The following is a 21,031-nucleotide window of genomic DNA, read 5'->3' on the forward strand; positions in this document are numbered from 1 at the left end:
GGATGCTCAACACTTCCGAAAAAAACAAGCTCTATAGGTCAAAGTCAAAGCCTGCTAGAGCTGAGGTGTTCTGGGTCACATCATAAATTGTATAACTTTTGAACACAGAAACTGAAGCATCCACAGGTAATAAATATTTTTGTACATGTGGTCCTGTAATTGGCCCGGTGTAACACAACTCCCAGACACAGAATAGTGGAGTCCAAGGGACCATCTATATTAAAATTTTTTGGAAGAGGACAGTTTATTAAGGGTCTGTGTGGAGTCAGAAACAAGCTGCCAGAAGACAAAGAGAAACCAGACATCAAAGACACCTATATTAAACTGTGTTCCATTCTTAGTGCACCTAACAATAAGTATCTGAGAACTATACATTTTACTGAACCAGGTAAAGTACTGACCAAAATCGTTACTTTATTCTGTTAGTTATGTTTCCCAATAGTCTAAACTCTTGAATCCTTTCCTCAAAGATGACTAGTTTAGCGCTCAAAAGCACTGTGAAACACAGGCAAGAAACTCTGATATCCTATAATATAAAATTCCTCAGATTTCAGTCTTGAACCCGAATCAAAATTGATACATGCCTCTAAATGATCAGCACTGCTTCATATAGACTTTGGTATCTTATCCAATTGTTAAGCAAGGTGGAGGTTGCTTAGCTTTTGGAACCTGTGAAGTCTGCATCCTGTAATTATTGGCAAACCAGTAGCACAGTTCCCATCTATGACTCTTGTTTCCCTGAGTTAACAAAACCCTTCCTTAACTTCCGTGCTGCATATCCAATAGATGCTACTTGGCTCAGCACAGTTAGCAAAGCAGGCAAGACAAGGGGCCGCTTAGCCAGCTCTGTGACACATTCTACAGCAGAGGACCTCCAATAGCTGACACAGTTCAAGCAAGGCAAAAAAATCATAAAATACTAATAAACGTAACCACACAGACTTTTCAATACATCAGACAGGCCCGATGAAATAGAATTATAACAAAGTCCTCCTGCTGATACCAAATGGCAATAAGAAAATGAAAAGCCTATGTTGGCCCAGTGGTTCAGTGTGGTGAGGTCTAGCTGGGCACATAATAGATTCTCAGGACTATCACATTCCTCTGCTGGAGGATAGGAGGGTGAAAAGAAAGAACTGTAACCATATGGATAAAAGGTACATAGGGGAAAAAAAGCAAACCAAACTAAACAAAAAACACCTATGAACAGCAATAGAATAGAATAGAATAGAATAGAATAGAATAGAATAGAATAGAATAGAATAGAATAGAATAGAATAGAATAGAATAGAACAGTTGGAAGGGACCTACAATGATCACCTAGTCCAACTGCCTGAATGTTTTAATGCTCTCTAATGATGCAACTCAGGTGAGCTGCAAAAGGCAGACTTGTATTGTCCTCTCTCCCTGCTGCAATCAGCTACACCCAAAAATATCTGGAGGGAAAATGACATCTGACACAGCCATGGTAAAAATGACCCAAACTAAGAAGTGGCAACTCTGAAGGTGTGGGAAAGTCTGCAAACAAATCACTGGGTGTGTCAGATACACAGACGCTAATATAATGCAGTGATTACTGTGTCTCTGCTCAGTGAATATGTAAAAGTGAGCTTGGTGTTTTAAGAGCCATGTACAATGACTGAGGTGGATTGTGAATTGGCTGAAGGAAAGAAGCCAGAGAGTGGTGGTCAATGGGACAGAGTCCAGTTGGAGGTCTGTGTCTAGTGGAGTCCCGCAAGGGTCGGTACTGGGACCAGTTCTATTCAATATATTCATTAATGACTTGGATGAGGGATTAGAGTGCGCTGTCAGCAAGTTCGCTGATGACACAAAACTGGGAGGAGTGGCTGACACAACGGAAGGCTGCGCAGCCATTCAGAGAGACCTAGACAGGCTGGAGAGTTGGGCGGGGAGAAACTTAATGAAATATAACAAGGGCAAGTGTAGAGTCCTGCATCTGGGCAAGAACAACCCCATGTACCAGTACAAGTTGGGGGCAGACCTGTTGGAGACCAGCGTAGGGGAAAGGGACCTGGGGGTCCTAGTGGACAGCAGGATGACCATGAGCCAGCAGTGTGCCCTTGTGGCCAAGAAGGCCAATGGCATCCTGGGGTGTATTAGAAGGGGTGTGGTCAGCAGGTCAAGAGAGGTTCTCCTCCCCCTCTACTCTGCCCTGGTGAGGCCGCATTTGGAATATTGTGTCCAGTTCTGGGCCCCTCAGTTCAAGAAGGACAGGGAACTGCTAGAGAGAGTCCAGCGCAGAGCCACGAAGATGATTAAGGGAGTGGAACATCTCCCTTATGAGGAGAGGCTGAGGGAGCTGGGTCTCTTTAGCTTGGAGAAGAGGAGACTGAGGGGTGACCTCATTAATGTTTATAAATATGTAAAGGGCAAGTGTCATGAGGATGGAGCCAGGCTCTTCTCAGTGACATCCCTTGACAGGACAAGGGGCAATGGGTGCAAGCTGGAACACAGGAGGTTCCACATAAATATGAGGAAAAACTTCTTTACGGTGAGGGTAACCGAACACTGGAACAGGCTGCCCAGAGAGGTTGTGGAGTCTCCTTCTCTGGAGACATCCAAAACCCGCCTGGACGTGTTCCTGTGTGATATGGTCTAGGCAATCCTGCCCCGGCAGGGGGATTGGACTAGATGATCTTTCGAGGTCCCTTCCAATCCCTAACATTCTGTGATTCTGTGATTCATTAAAAGTACAGTGACACTATATGAAAAAGTTAATATATTATGTTAGGTCAACTGTAGCTTGTATTTACAGTATTTTTTTAGATAAGGCTCCCATTTCACAGTAGCTTAGCTACACTACCGGATGCATAAATCAGAAAGAGTATGGGCCTCTGGAGATATCCCAATAGATGTGAACATACTAAACATCACCACTTTAAGTAAGCAGAGGATGAGGCAGTAAGGAGTTGCTTTCTAAACTTTGCCTCTGTTTAAACATAAAATGTGTCATGAAGGGCACAGTAGGACATTTATAGCTTAACACATGTCCCCCAGCAGGTACATGAAGCTGTTCTAGATAAGCCCAGGCACAGCTGGAAAACAATTCATGGGTCCCCCAAGGAAAATTTCACCTAGTCAAAAAATGCATCTGTTTTTCTCCCTATAACTTAGTAATGGTGAGTGCCAAAGACTTTGTAACATTCACACAGACTGCCTGAATCCTGCTGATCGTGAAAGGCTAAGGTCAAGCTTTGTACTTCTGTCATTGGCAACACATTTCAGGGCCTCTACAACAGAGCCAGAGTGATTCACTCATTGGGATGCCTGACCCACAGGGCAGTACAAGTATGAAACAAGCAATGAGGGCAAGTTCATATCTCAGTAGGGCACAGTTGGAAGACAGATCATATTGGCAGGGCCCTAGCATGGTTATTACTCTAAACCTGCATAACAGTGCAGGAGGATGCTCTGTCTCTCTGTGCATTCAGCTGTTAGAAACATAGTTTAATTGGTTCCCGCTGTATACACGGCTGCAAAAGTAGCAAAGGACTGAAGTCCCCTCATGTTTGGTCAAGATCTTGCTTTCTTTCATCTGTTGTGCAGATGCTGATGGGGTCGCCTGCCTGGAGGGGGTCAGGATTCTGCCAAATGGATTTAAGCAGGATACTCACAGTCCAGGCATCCCAGTGACTCAGTGAGAAAACCAAGACTGTCTGCACTAGTGGATGGCCCCATTCCTGACAACGTTTGTAAAGAAGAATGATACCCTGGCAAACCTTCTCTACAGATGTATGTTGTTTAATCTAACAAATAAACCCATTCCATCTAGTTAGGGCAGACCTCTTACAATCATTATCAGCACTACCCAAGTTTCATATTCTCAGTGTAGGCAAAAACCTAAACAAAGGGCTGAGTAGGAAGAAAAACGGGATTAAAACTTGAGGCTCTGGGAAGCCAGAACACAGATATGGGAGAGGGAGAAAATAGGGGGAGAAATACCTACTCTGCAGTAGCGTGATATACTTGCATTCTGGAAGAAGTATGATTTTGGTGAATATATGGCTCGTCTACCAGGCAGGAGGCTAAATGTGACATAATGATAAAGATATTGCTATAATATTTTAGTTTAATTGCTATAGCTTTGTTAAACTAACACTTCAGAGAACATAAAGATAGCTAAAAAAAATTAGTCTCTAACCTACCTGCAGTGAGAGCATTTATACGATAGTACAGATTCCTGTCAGGTTGCAGGCATCTGAGAAAGCTGTGGCATCTGGCTCAGTTTCCCACAAAGCTAAATGCATTAACATTTGTGAAGTTCTTGGAAATTTTCCAAAGGAAAGTGCTGAATGCAAAGAAGAAATTGCTAACTTTATCTAAGTATATATATGTGATTTATCCTCAAAATAAGAAAATATTCTCATCATTTAACTCCTACTGGTTAAATAGGAACAGTCCATTGAGATTGCCCCAGCTCCATCAGAAACAATCTAGCTAATGAGCACACAACACCCACGGCATTCAGGGTTTGATCTCAAACCAGTGGAAAGTACAGAACTTACTGTATTGTAGGCTGATGCTTTACTGACTACATGTTTTCAGAGGGACTGGACTGTTGTAACATTCTTGGGGAAAAAATAGCTTCATGTTAGAGGGAAATCATGTTACACCTCTACAAGAGTCCAGGAAACTTCTATGCACAGATCAGCAGAGGCAGGGATGCTTATACAGCTCCACAGAAGTTACATTCATTCTTGAAAAGGTTGCTCCCTGCGACCTGACAAGGGAAGGAGCAGAACTGGCAGGCTGATGCAGAGCAACATGGAATTCCCACGTATTTCTGTCACAGCCTTCTGGAGATTTGAAAGAAAACAGATGACAGTGCAGGACCAAGACGTGCAAAGAGATTAATGATTTTTCAAGACCAGCCTGAAGCACCTAAAAATAGCCTATTTTTTTTTTCAAAGCACTGAGCTTTCCTGGAAAATGGAAGCAACCCAAATATTTCTTATTTATGAAAATATCAGCAACAATCATACTATTGATGAGTAAGATTGTTTGAAATGTTCAGATATAGAGAAATATTTAAATGCAAAAGAAAATGCAAAACATTTCTAAAAAGAACTGGAGGGGGGGTTAGAAAATTAAATCCTTTCTTCAAAAAATTGTCACTGTTTGTAATTCACTTTTGAACTGGAGAACAAAGAGAGATACTGGTCACTTTTTTCACTGACAAGAATCATAGAATTGTTTTGGTTGGAAAGGACCTTTAAGATCATCGAGTCCAACCATTAACCTAACACTGCCAAGTCTACCACTAAACCATATCCCTAAGCACATCTACATGTCCTGTAAATACCTCCAGCGATAGTGACTCCTCCACTTCCCTGGGAAGCCTGTTCCAATGCTTGATAACCCTTTCTGTGAAAAAATTTTTCCTGATATCCGATATAAACCTCCCCTGGTGCAACTTGAGGCCATTTCCTCTTGTCTTATCATTTGTTACCTGGGAGAAGAGACTGACACTCATCTCACTACAATGTCCTTTCAGGTAGTTGTATACAGCAATAAGGTCTCCCCTGAGCCTCCTTTTCTCCAGACTAAACAACCCCAGTTGCCTCAGCCACTCCTCATAAGACTTGTTCTCCAGACCCTTCACCAGCTTCATTGCCCTTCTTTGGACTCGCTCCAGCACTTCCATGTCTTTCTTGTAGCAAGGGGCCCGAAACTGAACACGCTATTCAAGGTGCGGCCTCACCAGTGCCGAGTACACGAAGACGACCACTTCCCTTGCTCTGCTGGCCACACTATTTCTGATACAAGCCAGGATGCTGTTGGCCTTCTTGGCCACCTGGGCACACTGCTGGCTATCAAGCAACATCCCCAGTTCCTTTTCTGCCAGGCAGCTTTCCAGCCACTCTTCCCCAAGCCTGTAGCTGTGCATGCGGTTGTTCTGACTCAGATGCAGGACCCAACACTTAGCCTTGTTGAACCTCATACAGTTGGCCTCTGCCCATCGATCCAGCCTGTCCAAATCCCTCTGCAGAGCCTTCCTACCCTCCAGCAGATCAACACTCCCACCCAACTTGGTGTCGTCTGTGAACTTACTGAGGGTGCACTTGATCCCCTCATCCAGATCATTGATAAAGATATTAAAGAGAACTGGCCCCAATACTGAGCCTTGGGGAACACCACTTGTGACCGGCTGCCAACTGGATTTAAATCCATTCACAACTCTTTGGGCCCAGCCATCCAGCCAGTTTTTTAGCTAGCGAAGCATACGCCCATCCAAGCCATCAGCACACAGTTTCTCCGGGAGAATGCTGTGGGAAACAGTGTCAAAGGCTTTACTAAGGTCTAGGTAGACAACATCCACAGCCTTTCCCTCATCCAATAAGCAAGTCACCTTGTCATAGAAGGAAATCAGGTTAGTGAAGCAGGACCTGCCTTTCATAAACCCATGCTGACTGGGCCTGATCACCTGCTTGTCCTGTACGTGCTACGTGATGGCACTCAAGATGATCTGCTCCATAACCTTCCCTGGCACCGAGATCAGACTGATGGGCCTGTAGTTCCCTGAATCCTCCTTCCAGCCCTTCTTGTAGATGGGCATCACATTTGCTAACTTCCAGATACCTGGGACCTCCTCAGTTAGCCAGGACTGCTGATAAATGACGGAAAGTGGCTTGGTGAGCACTTCCATCAGCTCCCTCAGTACCCTTGGGTGGATCCCATATGGCCCCATGGACTTGTGTGTGTCTAAGTGGTATAGCAGGTCACTAAACATTTCCCCTTGGATTATGCTCCCTGTCCCTGTCTTCTAGCTCGTGGGGGTGGGGGGGGAGCTGGGTACCTGGAGAACAACTGGTCTTACTACTAAAGACTGAGGTAAAAAAGGCATTAAGCACCTCAGCCTTTTCCTCATCCTTTGTCACTATGTTTTCCCCTGCATCCAATAAAGGATGGAGATTCTCCTTGGCCCTCCTCTTGTGGCTAATGTATTTATAGAAACATTTTTTATTGTCTTTTCCAGCTGTAGCCAGATTAAGTTCTAGTTGGGCTTTGGCCGTTCTAATTTTCTCTCTGCATAGCCTCACAACATCCTTGTAGTCCTCCTGAGTTGCCTGCCCCTTCTTCCAAAGGTCATAAACTCTCCTTTTTTTCCTGAGTTCCAGTCAAAGCTCTCTGTTCAGCCAGGCTGGTCTTCCCCGCCAACTTGTCTTTTGGCACATGGGACGACCTGCTCCTGCAGCTTTGAGCTTTCCCTCTTGAAGAGTGTCCAGCCTTCCTGGACCCCTTTGCCCTTCAGGACTGCCTCCCAAGGGACTCTGCCAACCAGGCTTCTAAACAGGCCAAAGACTGCCCTCCACAAGTCCATGGTAGCAGTTCTGCTGACCCTCCTCCTTACTACTCAAAGAATTGAAAACTCTATCATTTTGTGGTCACTGTCCGCAAGACGGCCTCCAACCATCACATCACCCACAAGTCCTTCTCTGTTTGAAAACAAGAGGTCCAGCGGGGTGCCTTCCCTAGTTGGCTCACTCACCAGCTGTGTGAGGAAGTTATCTTCCACACACTCCAGGAACGTCCTAGACTGTTTCCTCTCTGCTGTATTGTATTTCCAGCAGACATCTGTTAAGTTGAAGTCCCCCATGAGAACAAGCGCTAGTGATCGCAAGACTTCTCCCACGTGCTTACAGAATATTTCATCTGCCTCTTCATCCTGGTTGGGTGGTCTATAGCAGACTCCCACCATGATATCTGCCTTGTTGGCTGTTCCCCTGATTCTTACCCATAAACAATCAACCTTATCATCACCATCCTCAAGCTCTAGACAGTCAAAACACTCCCTAACATACAGGGCCACCCCGCTGCCTCTCCTTCCTTACCTATCCCTTCTGAAGAGTTTATAGCCATATAGTTAGAGAAGACACAGACAGTGCTAAAAATGAAGGTATAGTTTCTTCATGTGCATTCTTGACACCTAAAGGACTCTAAAATGTGAATTTGTGGTGGATTGTGATGTACCTGGTCAGGTTCCTCAGCCCACATCTTACAGGTATGACTGTTTCTCCCTCGCGGAATAACTGAAACATCAGAGGATCTTCACAGTTTTTTCTATCTCGAAGACCAGAGGAATATAAAAATGAGTACACAAAGTCAGATCAGAAGTCCATCTAAACCAGTACCCTATCTCCAAGTAATGGTCAGCTGCAGATAGCTAGGGAAAATATATAAAAATACTGTATATAGTCTGATCCTACCTCTGCTAAATCCTTTTAGTTGTTTAGAACTTGGAAACAGGAGTACAGCCAGATTATCATGTTTAATAGCTACCAGTGGACCCATCCTCCAAGATTTTTCATCTCTTCCCACAGCTTTGTCTTGGAAGAAGGGAATCTTGCCATGTGATATTAAACCCTTGAAATGTATCCTTGCATGGCTTCTTCACAATGAAATCCAACCTGGATTGTGCTCGTTGGCAGAAATGTTCCGTCTCCCTTTTGCATGTGTGTGTGTTTGTGTATTTAATTTATGAAACAGATCTTCAGATCAGTTCTTAAAAAGTTAAATTGGACCTGACCACTTTCTTCAAGGATGAACAGGGCACCGTGTAAATTTCCATCTCTTAAGACTTCATGGGTCATTAATTCAATTGTTTAAGCAGCTAAAAACATTGCCCCTCCAAACAACAAACAAAATACAAAGCCCCCAAAATCAGGCTTGTTCACTGCCTTGAACAATAAAAGACATAACAGTAAAAATGAGTCCTTGTTTATGCCTCCTTAAAAAAAAAATATACCAAGGAGACAGAAGAGAGTTGTTGGGTCTCACAAATCAGCTTTGTCCCCAATTCAAAGAAGAGCTGGGCTGGCTCATGCATTGCCTGAACTTAAGTCATCCTGGGACACAGTGAAGAGAAAAATACTCTTCAACAAAAACAAAAGTGAACTTCAAAGCTCATGAACAGAAATATCAACTTCAGTGATTATGACTTTGAAGCCAGCAAAGTGAGCAAGCACTTGTTATCCAGGGAGGGAGCCTATTCCTCTGTTACTGCCAAAGTTTTTCTCAGTTCCTCAAGGTTACCTCTATTCCATTTTCACACAGTCTTAAACACATCCTTCTGATCTCCAGCTCCCACTCCTTGAATTTCAGCAAGCCTTCTGATCTCCCTTATCTACTTCCTTCTTTCTACCTTAAGTCTCTCTAATTCCTAACTCCAGAGAAACCTTATCACTGGTATAAGCCTGCCATACTCTCAGAATAACTTTTCTACTAAACCCAAAAACCTCCTGGTCAGATTTGTTACTCCATGTTGTCCCAAGTCTAGAAAACTCCTACTACTAGAAGACATTATCTGGCACCATAGAGATCACCAGAGAAGCTAAAATCTCAAGTGTTGAAATACTATGTGGAAAACAAATTCAAAATATATATCTAACATGGAACACGAACTTTGGACAATATAGAAATCGGCATAAAGCCTAAGGGAAGGAAAAGCCTGTCTGACCATCCTCAGATACAGATTTAACACACAGCACTAAGAAAGCTTGAGGTTGCACTACCAATAGTGCTGCTCAGCGTGTGATGTGTTCATGGGCATGTGGCTACATGGTTCTCAGCAAATCAAAGTGGGGCACATCCTGGACATGTCAAGAAAAACAGAATATGAGTACAGGACTGACATACTAAAGCTCATGGGAGCTTCTGGCAACATGGGACATATTCCTCTGTGACTTCTACTGCTGTAAAACAGCAGTAGCTCCACTGACCTTCAGAGAGTTACACTGCTGTAAAAGGTATGTGAGAAGAATCAGATCCACTCTGTAGATTTGCCCAAGTCAGACAGCCAGCATTTCAAAAGTAGCTTATAATTTTGGCTGTCTCCATTTTTTGAGTGTCTTAGTGCCTTAACAAAACACTAAAAATACAGAGCCAAAATTACAGGTTACTTTGTACAACTCGAGCCTCAGTTTCTCTGGACCAAATTCTGATGCTACTTGAACTTACTTGTAATTGAAGCTTGGAATAAGTTTCTTGAACAACATGGAGCTACAAAAATCTTTCACTAGTACAGATGAGAGCAGACTTGCACTGTCTATGCCTCAGGTCACTCATTACCAATCTGAAGACACTGGGCCAAATCCTCAGCTGGAATACATTTGTCATAGCTACACTAGAACCCCCATACCTATCTGCACTGGCTGAGAATCCAACCCAATAAATCCCATTTAACTAATTTAGATAGCATTATGAGATTTAATACCTACACAGAGCTTGGAAGATAAAAAGTCCTCGGCCTGATAATGTCTCAGAGTAATGCCAAACAGAAGTAACTCCACTGTTAAGTGAAATTGCAGAAAGATGAGAAATGAGTCAGATCTACTGCACGTTAGTATATATACTGAATCCTACTACTAGTAGTTTTCTGCAAATGCCTCAGTTCAAAGGAGTGTGATATTAGGGAACACAACTGGTAAAATAGAAAAGCCATAAGAAACACCACTGTCAATCATCAACACAACAAAACGCACAGGAAAATACATGTAAACTCTTTCATCCAGTGAAAATCAGAGCAGTCAGCTTTCTTTTAATTTAGGAACATGTTGTGCTTGCCTGGGGGCTGCAGGGGCAGGGAAGAGAGAGAGGGTCAGATCTCCATAGGATTGACCCAGGTTTGAAAATTCGCAGCAATTAAAGCGCTGAGAGCCAAACCTCCCACGCATCCTTCCCCTAAGTGTCAGGACATGGTGTCCCTGATTGCTCAATCGCTAGGTCAGATGGCTGGCCTGGAGGGACTAGATGGGTTTCTGGGATTCCACTGGACCTTGGGGAAATCTTATGTCAACTAAGGCAGATGGAGCAAAACCAAACTATCTGGGAGATGCCTTCAAGATGCTGCTCAACTCTTGCCATGCCTCCCTGCCAATAAAATACAGTCAGTGCACGCCACGTCTGGACTTAGTAAGAAAAATTTTTGCAACTGGTTTCAAGATGAACAGAATGATCTCCATTACACATAAGGAGCACAACTGAAATAAACAGCAGCAATAGCAGCAGAGAAGTGATACAATGTGGTAAATCCACTAGGATATTCAGAGAATTTGCTTACGCAGCTCTGTGAAACCATGAGACTGCACTTCGTAACACATAATATAGACTTTTAAAACCTCAGGGCTGCACTGTGACTGTCGTAAGCTCCAACAGGGAATTGTTTTCTGTTTCTCTTGCTTCCAGGGTCAGTGTCCACCCGTAGAAGAACTAGCAATTTCCTGGCTGGTATAACCTCAACTAAACTCAAGGATTCTGAGTGATGACCTATTCATTCTCATGAGACACTAAATTTATCTCCTGCCAGATCAATATCTCCTTCCCCATTCCTCTTCCCACCCTTCCACTCAGTGTGCAACTTTCCCCTGAACCACGACTAACAGCCCACAAGGAACTTCCAGACTTGCAAACCCCTGCAGGTAGTGTCACTCACTAGTGTGATGCTGAGCTGGAGGACAGAGAAAGGAATCGTGAGACAGAGAGGAAGCAGTCAGCTTAATGCACCCCAAATCTGGAATTATCTCCTCCTTAGTTCCTCTTCTCACCCGCTCAGCTTTCAGCAGTTCTATATATATTAGTTACATATTGCCCAATGCACTTCAGACAACCAGGTAAAAGCATCTGTGGCTCCCAGACACTTGTCTTGGCTGTGACAGCTCTCAAGCTTTTATTGGGGCATAAAGGTTTCTAAGAAGTTACTACATTTCTTAAGGATTTTTTTTTCTTTCACATTGCTAGCCAATGTGATTAGCCTGTTGCTAAGAAAATAAAGCAGCTTCTTGGAAAAGGAGCTGCTAGGCTATTGGAAACAAAATCTAATAAGAAATAAATGTGAGAGAGGAAAAGGATTCTGATATGTCATGGTAAAGCAGCCCAGATCCCAAACTGATTCCTTCCAAGTCTAGAGACTTCACTTCCAAAGTACACCCCTGCAGGATCTGGCTCTGAGAACACATGCCCCCTTACACATGCAGTTGCTTTTTCTCCAGCTCAGCCTAGCTTGCTTTACATGGCACGTCATGGCATCCCTTAGTGTGGATTAGACCTTCAACATCTGTCCAGTAAAGGCTACCCCCATTACATTAGCCAGAACAGTGGTTACATCAACCTGAAGTTGCATTCACCACAGCTAACTAGACATGATCGATTTCATTTTGCAGGAGAGATCCCTGCAAAACTCCCTCCTCCCAGTCCTCACCTTTCCTCCTTTACTTCCTTCTCCCTGCCCCAACAACCCACTCTGCCACCCTCAAGAGGAAAAGTATTTGCAGACTTATTCCATTACTAAACCAACTGTCCTAGTTTGGCCTAAACCAGGCCAGTTTTCCTTTCAGTGATTTTTACTTTCAGCTAAGTCTCTTCTAAGTAACTGCACTTTCTGAAAGTAACTGCATGTTTTGCAGACAGTGTCTGCTTCCAGGACTGATAACGCTCGAAGTTTGTAGTTATCACTGAGGCACCGGTAGGGATGTTATACAGAAAGGCTCTTGCTGTACTTAGTCTTATAGAAACCAAGGTCACTGCTAAATTCCTCACCGCTTACGAGTGAAGAGCCGAAGGGGGGTCACACCTGCAGGGAGGAGCGGACAGGGCAGGTGACCCAAAATTGACCAACGAAGGTATTCCATCCCATACACGTCATTCTTGGTATAAAGCGGGGGGATCACAAGGGTCTCGGCCTGCTGTTTTTTGGGGGCCTCTGCCTGCTTGGGCTGCTTCTGCTGCTTTGGGCTGCTTCTGTGGCTTGAGCCTTTGGCCGGTGTCCGAAGAGGACTCTGTCCGTTTTCCTGCTGCCTCCGATCCCGATCCGTGCATCCCTGAATCCAGTTCTCGACCGTCGCTGGGCCCAGCCTGGGCCTTCCCGGAGCCTGCCCTGCAGTGCCGGTGGTGACGTGGCTGACATCGGGGGAGCTCGATCTTGGGTTTTTATGTATTTGTATATATTTGGTTATTCCAATATTATTATTATACTCTTTTTTCATTATTATAGTTTATTAAAACTGTTTTGACTTTCCAACCTATAAGTCTCTCTCCCTTTTCCCTTTCCTTTCGGGGGGGGCGGTGGGGAGTGTGGGGGGGGAGGGTTAACAGAGAGCATCTGCCACAGGTTTAATAGCCCGCCCAGCTTTAAACCTTTACACCAACTCAGTCCAGGGAGCGCTGACTCGCAACAGCCTTTCTTGTGATTGCTTTTTGGCTGAAGCCAATTACTAACAGCATGGTGCATTATATTGTGCAATTCACATAGCTCCTGCTTCTCAGCCCAGCTTTGTGTTTATGTTCAAGAGCGTCATATCTCCTTCTAACAACTGCGCAGACCAACCACTCTCTCACTGGCAAAGAGCTTTCTAAAGTTACAAGTGCTAGCTAAGTATGTCAGTTTCACACAGGAGGTATCAAACCCTTCCACCCACCTGAGGAAATTAACAGTTTCTGTCACAGATCTCATTAGAGAAGATGCCAATGAAGAGGATAGCTGCCTCCACAGCTGTCCCCAGAACTGCTCCCAGCTCTACTGGGGGAATGAAGAAGGGACATTCAGGTGTGAGGTGGGGAAGGTAAGGTTAATTACATTAATGCAGCACTGAATTTTAATTGTAAATAAATACAGCTGAGTGCCCCACTGAAAACATGGCCTTCTTATGGAGTAGGCTTGGGAATCTCTAAACTGCTGAAGTAAAAATAATAAAAAAAAATTATTAAGAATCACTAGCTTTCCTTGGGACTTGCACCACATGTCTGCAGCAGTACCACTGCAGGTTTTGCACAGGAAGATTCTCCTTGTAGTAGCTGCCTCCTTCATGTATGACCCTGTTACATCTAGTTTTTGAATGTGAGAGATGCCTCTTTCCTCTGCAGAAGCAGTGGGTTCTTTGGAGAGCCCTTAGTATCAAGATAGTACAGGCTCAAGGTGCTAAATTTGTCAGATTTAGTGAACAACACCCCATACTCATGTTAGGATCTCTTATTCAGTAGCCTGGCAAATGGAGTGGGACAGGACTTTCTTGTCAGGGAGCCAGAAAACTGCCTGTCCTCCCCATAAAGAAAGATCAAGTCCTTGCTGCACAATATGGCAAGGGAAGAAGGAGTTAAAAAAAGAAATATTGCATTGTGAAATTGCCTAAGGAAGTCAGGTTTTGCCTAGAGCTTATTTGGGATTTTGCTGTCCTGCTACCAGAACATGAAGGAGCTGGATTTCAGTTAGTTTTGCAGTCTTCCAAAATATGTCCTTCCCTCCCTCTTGCTCCTTCTCCAACCTCCCTCAAACCCCGTCACCCCTATCCACATACAGAAGAGTGCAAAAGCCTCCACTGTCAGCCCCTCTGCATACCTTTGAGAGAAGCAATCAAGCCAGACCTGAATCCTGTGTGCTGCCAAACTGGCTTCAGGATGTTTCAGAGGAGAAAAAAAAAAGAAAGGCAGGCAAGTGGTACTTGCAGGGATTCATTCTTGAAAACAAGCAAAAACACGAGAAGAGTTGCTGCAGCAGCTACACTTACACTGTAGTGCTCGTGCCTCTGCGCAGTTCCTCCCTGTTCTGCAGTCCTGTAATCCACATAGAGAAATGCCTGTGCTGCTCCTCTTGCTGGCTGTGCTGTTGTAGCGAGACTAGAACTGCTGCTGTTTTCACTTTCAGACCAGTCTCTCTCTCCAAATCCTCTGACGTCAGACAGCCTGTAAGAGATATTTATGGAATGAACGATCTAAAAGTTTCTCTAGGTAGAGCTCAGATTGCAGGTTTTTTTGGATTTGTAATTTTTACACTTTTGGATAGAAAACCCCTCCAAGGGGGGTCAGGGAGGAAATGGTGGGAAACTACAGTTCCCAGTGTGGTTATATAAGTCCCTGGCAAAAGACAGTCCCTGTACTTTTCTGCCCATAGAATATTATATCCACACCCAGGATGTAACTATCTGTCATGAAAGTCCCCATTTGGAAAGCGGTATTTTCCAGGCTCTCAGCTGTGCCTAAACAGTGCTCACATCAAACCTGGCAAAGAGGCCTCCCCCACACACACACTCCTAGCCTACAGCCCTCTGCTGTGTCCAGGCTTTGACTGGATTTAACTAAAACAGGAGTGAAACAGCCCTTCCAAGCATCTTGTCCACATCCTCTTTCAGTTTTGCACTAACCCCTTCCAGCTGGAATGTTTTCCCAGGCACATGGGCCAGCTTCCCTTCTAGCTTCAAAATAGCTTCTAGAAGTGTCTCATCTCAGATGAATACCAGCTCAGAAAATTCATTTGATCTTTGATCTCTATTATGCTATGCCTATTTGCATCTATGGTTCTGTTATTTTTTTTGGTACTGTACAGTATGACATGTTTCACCTGCTGTGAAAGCCACTTACAATTTTACGTAGAAGAGAAGAGATGCTAGAGCAAAAACTGAAGCAGAAGTATTAGCACTAATGTTAAGCAGTACTTGAAGAGTGAAATACTTTCATGGTATAATCCTGCTGAGGCAAGCAATGATAAATTTGGACTGATAAGACCTCTTTGTTTTGCATTTAGGAGCTGAGCTTGGCTATAAGCCTGTAAGTATCAGTAGTCCCAGCTAAGAGATGAGGGACCTGAGGTCTGAAGGTGAAGTGATACATGTTGAAAGCCCTTGAGTGAGCCTTGCCTGATTACAGACAGACCTTTTTAAGAAGTTCAAAAGTTATTCAACATTTTCTGGAGGAGTCTACAAATGGGCTGCTATTACAAGCAACTGTTATTTTTTTTCTTATACCCCATCATTTCCATTTGTAAACAGCTATAAGAAGAATGTGTCTTAGTACCACTTTTGGAGATGTGAGTGCTATTTCAAAATGTAAACCCAAGGTTCTTTTCTGTGCAACTTACTGGCAGAGCAAATTTACCATTTGGGACTGTGTGGATTAGTTTTTTCATATACATATGCTTTCTCTTTTCTGCTCCATCATCATCACATTTGGTCATGAGCCAGGACTCTTTGAAATCAATAAAAATAATCTGATCAGCTTCAAAAGGCTTAAAATCAAGTTTTCTCTGATAATTTTCTAATGGCAGCTAGCCCCATACATTGCCATATCATCACTATGACCAAAAGTCTTGAGATAAATTCCAGATGAAAATGGTGTCTCTTTGAAAAGATTTCCACCTTTATACTTAAAAGATGGGTCTAAGAATCTGGCAGATGCAGGAACAAGAAAATATTACCAGCCCCAAAGCAGTATTCTGTCGAGCAAAGGAAGTAAAATGTTTTCATATACAATAAAAAAATAATAAAAAGAACACAGTTTTGACAATGCAATCCAAGCATGGAACAAGTGGCATTGTTGTCCCCTCTGGCTATCAGATTTGCCACTTGTCTACTTAAGACGAACAAGGACAATTCAGGGCATGAGTCCCCACTCTGCCATGCTGCACACTAGTCTTACTGAAGATCATCCCTGGAGTTACATTGCTACCTGTTGGCAGCTTTTCCCACAAATATCTGCAGGGAACTCTGAAAGGCAGAATGATTCAGGGCTTCTCTATAGGATACCAAAGCTGTTCCTTATGGGTAGTTCCCCCTCCCAGTACCTTTCATTAACTCAGCTCCTGTGGTTAATAAGCTCCCTAAAGCACAGTAAAGGCTCCCGGTGTTTGCTGAAGATGAGATGGCTATCCATGACTCCCACTTTCTCTGTTTAATTTATAGGATTACATTACATCTTTTCCCTAGAGAGTTGAAAAGGAGGAACGTGGAAATCCTGACTATCACACAGAAGTAAAGCATTAATAACTACAGTCTGTCTTTCAGTGTGACCCAAGCACAAATGGGATTTCTTTATTTCAAAAGACTTTGCAGCAAGATTGAAATGCCAAGAGACTGAAATGCTCTGTTTACCCATATATGACAAGGACAATGACATGATAAGGGCAGTGAAAGCTACTATTAACCTCTTTCCAGTAGTGCATTTTATTTCTGTCCTGAAGGGATATGCCTCTTAACATGCAGTTGTTAAGGCAGAAACATCCATCCCGTCAGAAGTGCTACAACATTCCAGTCACTGTGGATTAAGACAGTATGTCTATGAACCTGTTGCATTTCTTTATGGAAATGAAAGGAAGAATAGCCAGTTGTATTGTATATTCATAACATCTGCACTGCATCACATAAGAATCACTTCCACAAGATGCAACAGGAGCCATTTTTAGAACATAATACCAAGATATGAAGCTCATATACAGGAGAACCCTCTCCCTTGGACTGGGAGCATGCATGTGGGAGCACAGTTTGCTTCATTTTAAATATAATTTATTTTAAAAAGTACTTCTCCCAAAAGATATGAGGCAGGCACTTTTGGAGGGTGAAAATCAACTTTGTGCACTGGACCAACACAAGCAGAGGCATTGCTCAGCCCTACAAAACAGAGAACAGAGTGAGACTCTGCATCATTAGCACATGACTGACAAAACAAGAGAGCATGTGTTCCTCAGATCCCAACCAGTCTCAGTACATGTTCACACGAGCAACTACAGCAGTCCATTTGTCATTCCTTAGTGCTATATAACAAAATAATAAACCAAAGGAAGTGAAACCATATTAAAATACTATTCTTGCTTCCATAGTGGAACAGACCATTCAGCTCTCTAGTCTAGCACACTGCCTCAAGCAGTCGTTAGATACCTGATGATTCAGAGCATGAAGAATGGAAAACACACTACATACAGCCAGCTGTGGGCTGGACTATTACATAAGAACAGAAGGGTAAAGAGGGAAGAGAAATTCTTTCTTGAACCCCAGAGTTGATCAGTTTACACCCTGAAGCATGAGGTTGTTTCAGATGCTGGGGTTTTTTCCCTTGCACTGATATTGCTCTGAATGTTATTTCTGCATATATTTCAGTTTTGGGAACCTGCCAGGTTTTTTTCCAATCCACTGAAGTCAGGAAATGCAAAGTTATGGCACATGTTCAAAAGAATAGCACACACCAAAGCATGCAGAGAGCTCTATCTTTGTCCTCAGATGTACACAGCCTTGGCCGTAGTTTTTAAATCCACCCAGTGATTTTCTTTTCATTTTGCATGAGAGAATTCTATTCTCTGTGTACTTTTGGCCTCCAGATTTAATTCTCCACTGTGCTGACCAGAGTGAAACCACTTACAGATCTCGTAGACGTCTTCATTTCCAAGGTCTGAAGCAGTACCATGGCTTACCAGGTGCTAGTGAACAGTCTAAGTGATGGGAAGGGAAGCTAGTGATGTGCTGCAGATACACATGTGCCAGCAAGAAGGGTCATTCTAAGACACTGCCACAGCTATCTTTGTCCTGTGCAAGGGATTATACCCTGCATATCAGGAAAGGGGGAAGGAAGCACTTTCTGGCACTGTACCACAGCATACCTGAGATGTCCCTTTAGCCACACAGGATCGTGCAGAGGATGGTAAGTGTCTGAGTGTCATAATCAATGCATGGTACTGGATAAACTTGTATTTACAGCTAGGCAATGAAGTGACAGCATTTTAGACTCAGTTTATTCTAGTATCAAAGTCAACGAAAAGTGAGAATCAGAGGACAATGAGGCTCACACAACTGAAGGAGTGCCTCCAATTAAAAGTAGTGCAGCATTGGAGTAAGACTTAAAAAGCCAGCATCTCTGCAGCACACTGCAACTGAACTCAGAGACTGAGGGACAGACTGAACTCCTCAAACAAAGTTTAGCAACAGTTTTAGCCTTGATGGACAGTACTCACACATGAGGGTAGACAGAAGGCAGCACAGGCTAAGAACACTCTGCCTGCACCGCTGTCAGAAGAGAAGGTAGGAAAGAGTGAGCTCTGTCCCACACAGGGAGTAGTGGCTAGGCTCTGACTCCTTTGCAGCAGTCAACTAGACCAAAGAGAATTGAGTAGGCCAGACTATTTAGACACTTGTAAACTAAAATTGTTCTGCAGATACATAATATCAGAATTAAACAACATTTTTGTAATATATCACAGCCCCAACTAGCTATTCCCAACGCTAACTTAGATTAATTTTGTTTTCCACCAAAAACTATATAGCGAATTCAGGTTAACCAGGGTCCTTTGAGAGCTCTGTGGGACAACAGTTTCTTGGTTTCTTTCACACACATACTGGATTGACGACTGTTAAAGCACAGATGCTTCAAAGAAGCCAGAGACACAACTTGAGGGAGGAAACGTACACACACAGCAGACAACCATGCAGACAGAAATGCCACCAATGATACACCATATTAACAGAAATCATCATGTGTTACAAAACATCAGGGGTGCCTGGGTTGGAAGGAGAGTTAAATTATGTGGATTAAATCAAATTTCAGTGTCTTGACTGGCATATTTTTTTTCTTTTCTTTCCTAGACATTCCCACTTCTTGCAAAGGATTTATTTTTAAAAGACTCCAGGAAGCCAAGAGAGCCTATTAGACTAGCAATTATCCTGAGTCACTTCCTACAATGGTTTAAAACAACTTTTCATAAAATCTTTTCTGTGGGCGTGGATGCAAGTACATCAGTGGCCCACAGAGTTGAACCAGTAACCTGAAAGGAGTAACGATCTACAGCTAACTACATTACATTTTTAATAACATCGAAAGAATACCAAGGTTGGAAAATCAGATGCTGGAAAATGACAGATATCAAACACATTATGATATGGATATGTTTATCCACTACCCATATAAAACAGCTGTGGCAGACGTTGGATGGGACCCAGCTTCCTGCATTTTAGTTCAAGACATTTAGCTCAAGATAATTCTCTTTCTCCTTGCAGCTCTTGCCACAGCTGATGTGAGCCTGATGCATGGGATGAAGCTTGGGATAAAATGTGAGCATGCAGTCAGAGCTGGTGCTGTAATTTTGGTACTTCCACACTTTTAGGTGCTTTGGTTTACCAGTGCTTATGCTCTTTAATGTTGTTCTTTCTATATTATTTGCTAATTAAAGGAAAAAAAAGTACCAATTCCAAAACTTTTGCACAGGTAATCCTACTGAATTTATGAGATATCAGCATAATCCCTGAAGTCTCCTGAATACAGGAGTTTTACTCTACTGCTGTCATGTCACCATACTGCTCCCCTCTTGTGAAGTTGTCATTTCAAGATGTAATGCAGTTTGACCATGACATATGCAAGTGTCTTCTCAGGCAGGAAAATATAAGTTCTTGAGTTCTGATTCTGAAGCATGGTACAGTATTATGGACATAGGCACAAAGATTTGGCACAATTATTCTTGGAAGATTTATGAACTGTAGAGACTGCTATGCTTGAGCCCCAAGTTTTATTACCAGACCAGCCAAAAATGACCTCGTGTATCCTTGGTTAACTCACTTGCAGAAGAAGGAATTAAGGCAGCCTGCCTATATGATAAGAGCACAGGATCTTGACTGATAATATCAAGAAGCATTCATAATCTTTTATAACATAAGAAATGAAACAAGGAAATACAACAAAATGAAACCATAACATTTAGGTATTGTCTCCTTTGTACTTACTAAATACCAAAAATGAAGAAATAATTCTCATGTGACACATACATTTGTTGTGAACATATGGTTCTATCACCTGCCCAATAATCTACAGAAATGAGTAAATGCAGAGGATTAAACAAAAAGCCACTGAACTCCAGATTTTATTTTTTTTTCTTTCCAGATAGAATAAAACCTGGTCTTATAAATAAATGAAAGTTTGAAGATAGAATACTCATTTGAAGAATCTAGTTTTATACTGGACTTGGGGAAGGGTGACATATGACAGCAGTATAATCAGACTTCTGGTGAAGACAGGCAAGAACAACAGCTTTATAAACTTATGCTAAGAGCATACTGACTCTCCAGGGCCTCAGTCACTGTTGATTTAGCCATGGTTCAAGATATTCAATATCCCACAGCACCAGGTTTTTGTGTCTGAAATAGAGTAAACAAAACAATGAGACACTGACCATCTATCACTGTCCTTAGAAGAAGAGACAAGTGCTACTTCCATATTATTTTCACAAACACTACACAGAATTGGGACTCGAGTCCCATGAATATAAAGATTG

At 42.9% G+C, this 21,031-nt stretch overlaps 1 protein-coding gene across 3 annotated transcripts in view; it reads right to left on the bottom strand.

The window, feature by feature from the left end:
* The window catches only part of DAAM2 (dishevelled associated activator of morphogenesis 2), a 230,671-nt gene extending 216,061 nt beyond the window's left edge, over positions 1-14,610 (bottom strand). For 2 of the 3 annotated variants that reach the window (XM_068398622.1, XM_068398585.1), the window contains exon 1: positions 14,520-14,610. The gene's annotated coding sequence lies outside the window, so the exon portion shown is untranslated. Of the gene's footprint in view, positions 1-14,350; positions 14,425-14,519 lie in introns of those variants that run through there. The other variant, XM_068398604.1, reaches the window with a different exon arrangement.
* Between the last annotated feature and the right edge of the window lie 6,421 nt (positions 14,611-21,031).

Source organism: Nyctibius grandis, chromosome 1 (genome assembly GCF_013368605.1).
Source record: "Nyctibius grandis isolate bNycGra1 chromosome 1, bNycGra1.pri, whole genome shotgun sequence".
Taxonomy (NCBI): Eukaryota; Metazoa; Chordata; class Aves; order Nyctibiiformes; family Nyctibiidae; genus Nyctibius; species Nyctibius grandis.